This window comes from Podarcis muralis, chromosome W (assembly GCF_964188315.1).
Source record: "Podarcis muralis chromosome W, rPodMur119.hap1.1, whole genome shotgun sequence".
NCBI classification, from domain to species: Eukaryota; Metazoa; Chordata; class Lepidosauria; order Squamata; family Lacertidae; genus Podarcis; species Podarcis muralis.
The window spans coordinates 10,729,536-10,733,524 of record NC_135674.1 but is presented as its reverse complement, the minus strand read 5'-3'; positions in this window follow the sequence as shown (position 1 = coordinate 10,733,524).

The window sequence follows — 3,989 nt, the reverse complement described above, 5'->3', positions numbered from 1 at the left end:
AAAATGCCACTACTCTTTTGTCTCTTCCTTCTGAAGGATCCCGGTGAACAAGCAAAAAGCCCTTGAAACACACACACACACTCATGAGGACAAGACAAGACAGGGCTGTGCACCACAAACCATCCCAAAATAAGCCTCCATTCCCCATCAATCAATATTGGGCAAAAAGCTATAGAACACAAAGCTAAATGCACCTAAAAACTGGTTTTGAAATAGCCTTGGTCTTGCCTAGTCCCTCAGACTTGTGAGTTTAGGAGCTAGTCTGCAAGGGTGAAAATCTAATGGAGGATTCCATTGTTGAATTAACCAAGCAAGGGCCATAGTTGCCACCTATGTACCTTGTGGTTGCTCTGTGCCAGAGGGCAAATGAGGGTGGGCCTCCTCCCTCGCCTGGCTGGGAATGAGAAAGGAAAAGGTCAGAGTTGTGTGAGAGAGCTGGGCTGGAAGTTGGCAGAAGTCACAGAGAGAGAGCCATGCCTGATTTATTCTTGATTCGAAGGCTTTAACTGGAAGAAGCAAGACCTTCTGGGGCATTAATGCTGTGAGCCTCTCCATCTTCGGTTCAGGTTGTATATATGTGTGTGAATAAACCATATATCATAAAGACACCACAGTCTCTGCTGAGCCTCATTCCAAGGAAACTTGCTCTAACAACCTCACTAATGCAGCCCCTTCAGTCCTTTATTCTAGTTCCCCTTTCCATGCCGTACCATACAAGGCTTTGCCAGTATTTTCAGGGTCATCTTCCACCACAATTTAGGGTTGCCATATGTCTGGGGAAACCCGGACATGTCCTCTTCTTGGGGACCAACATGCCTATCTGGGCGATTTTTTACATTTTAAAGGAAATGTCCAGGTTGAGGGGGAGTTGTTGGGGTCTCAGGCTCAGGTGGCTCGGGGTTGGGCTGCTCTGCCCCTCATGGCCCCTACCAGCCCGAGCTGGGGAAAGGGGCATGGCAGTGGCGACCCCGCACACCTCTTTTCCCAGCTCGGGCTGGCAGTGCCTCAGGCTGTCCTCTTTTTTTGCTCTTGTACCTTCGTTTTCAAACAGCTTACTTCTTGAACGTTTTGGCTCCCGGAACTGATTCCATTCAACTTCAAAGGTACGACTGTAATCAAAATAAAAACAACCACCATCCAGTAACCCACAATAGGATGGCCGGCCCCATTGGGTTCTGGAATTATGGAGGGATGAAAAACTTACCGCATTCCACTTTCTCTACACTATGCGTGTACCCCTGACCGTGTCCTCCCTTACTCATTTCCACCTTAACCTGGAAAGCCCCAAATGTTTTAGCTTCTCATCTGGGAGTTGCTCCAGCCCCTTGATAATTTTGGTTGCCCTCTGCTGAACATTCCTGCCCCCCCAAGCTCTGCCTTCAACTGCAAATGTGGCAGACAATGCCTTCCCTGCAGTTGCACTGCCAAAAAAGTTCAGTTTTACTTTTAAGGACAGGAAATTCTCCTGCAGGCCATCTGTGCTAAAGAGAGGGTGCAGATATAAGTCTCCTTCTTTTGGACCACCCAATTTGCATAAAAATAAGACAAGATTAAAAGTGTTGAGTTTTCCCCGAGCTGTGGCTGCTACTTGCTGGGCATGAGAGATGAAAAGGGCCTGTATGGATTTGGCAAAGTCAGCATTCAGAGTTCGAGAATCACACTTGGCTCATGACCAAGGGTGTCAAAAAATAGCAAAAGCCAAACTTTTGGCTCAGAGTTGATCTGTGTCCCTCCAGATTTTGCTGGTCTCCAATGCCCATCCCCATCATGACCAATGGTCTGGGATTATAGGATCTGGAGTCCAGAAACACCTGGAGGGCCTGAGCTTGAAATTAGGAGTGTCAGTTTTTCACTCTGGGCCTGTGACCTTCTGAACAAAGGGACAGTCTCTGCAACAGCGCTCCAATTCTGAAACAAAAAATATGGCATGTCAAACAATAGCTTGGGATCACACATCCGCTCTGGAATTCCTAAGGCCAGATGTGTGGGAGCTGTTTGGGCTTATTCACTGATCAGAGAAAGGAGTTCTGGGCACATCATTTTTTAAAAAAAGCATTCCCTTCTTTTCCTTTTTTAATTTATGCAAGTGGGTTCTGAAACAAAACATTGCAACTTGGCGAGTACTTATGCCCAAGGCCAGCCTAAGACATTTTGCTGCCTGAGGGAAAGGACAAAATGCACTGAGGTCAGCTGGGTTGTTAGAAAGGTAGCGGGCAAGGCACGTGACAGCTCTCTTCTCCCACAGAAGCCGCCTAGTCAGGAGGAGGAGCTGAGGGGAATACTTTGCTGATAAATCTCATGGTAGTAATGTGCCCAGATAATTAACATTTTATGTACAAGTATGAAATTGGTATTATTTAAACAGTTGAACAAAAATATATATTTCCTAATAACATCAATTCTGATTTGGACCTATTTATAGAATGTCAGGGAACTGACATCAGAGACACGGGAGAAGGAGAGGGTCTCAGATTCTGCAGGTGAAGGTCCTAGCACAAGGGGGAGACTCAGCTCGGTGGAAGGGGAAGGAAATACGCGTTACACCAAGAGTCCAGGAGAGCAAGGGGAAGAGGAGGTGGAAGGGCTCCGGGATTCTTCCCTGGAAGTCAGTGAAGAGAGCCCAGGCACTCCGCTACCCACGCCCACCCTGCGCAGGAGACTCCCGCGCAATGTGAGGCGGAGACGATTAGGTGTCAAACAGCTTTTATGCTGGCAGAGGTTTAAGAAACGCCCACAGACAGATTCTGCCAGTGACTGAGGCAGTCAAGCGGAGATGGGCTGTGCAGTCCGAAGGGTTTAACCAGGCAACCAAGCACCCAAACGGGGTCGGTTTACGCACGAGTAACTCCAAACCACTACAGCAATCTGTCTGACATCGAAAGTTGCTCGTGCACAACAAGCAGGAGGCATCGTGAGTAAGACCGGAGAAGTCGGAGCCACGCAAGGAGCGGCTGGAGGCCAATCGCTGGAGGAGAGAAACCGCGACTTGGAAGAGCATATAGCCATCCTGACGGCGAGGCTAGACGAACGACGGTCTTTAGATGCTCAGGGGAAACCCACCCCCATAGCAAGGAAGGTACTGGGACTGGTGCACAAGTTTGGGGGGAAGCCTCAAGATTATGGGGCGTTTAGAACAGAAATAGAATATGCCTTGAAGCTGCAGCAGCACGATTTTGAAAATGATGCAGTGCGGGTTGCTTATATTGTGGGGCACCTGCAGGACGGGGCTAGAGAGTTGATCCGGCCGCTCATGGCGACGCAAAATGATGCCATGAAGGATCTCCCGAAATTCTTCCAGGCCATGGACGCGATGTTCTCTAGTGATGTGCAACAAAGTGTGACCAAAAGAGAACTGATGAACTGTAAGCAGGGAGATGGGTCAGTTAGAGACTATTGGTCACGTTTTGCAATGATAGTTCACCGTCTGGGGTGGCAGCTGGACTCGGAACCCATACAAATGTTATTTGAGGAAGGCCTGTCTCCAACGGTCAAAGATGAGCTTTCGCGCGCGCCCCGCCCACAGTCTATGGATTTGCTGACCAAAGCTGCCCTTGCGATAGGTGTAAGGCAAGAAGCGCGGGCTCAAGAGAGGCAGGAAGGGAGAGAGCAGCGTTGCCATGACTACCGCATTCCTAAGATGCCTACGCAACCTTCCCCGGCGGCGGAGCCAATGGAAATAGGGGGTGCGCGCGCCCAGGAGGTTTCAAACTCCAGCGAGGGTCGCAAAAGGGAGGGAAAGGATGTAAAAGCGACCAAAAAATGTTTCCTTTGCCAGCGGCCAGGACATTTTGCCAGAATCTGCCCACAAAGAAAGGCCTGGCAAGGAATGGTGGGGGGCGTGGGGGGAGAGGAGGAGGAGCAACCGACCCAGGAGCAGGGAAACGAAACACTTGGCTGCCAATCAGCGGGCACAGCAGCCAGGCCAACAACCAGTGAACGTGCCCAAACCAGATTCTCCAAGAGCAGCCATCGCCATAGAGGTGGTGCTA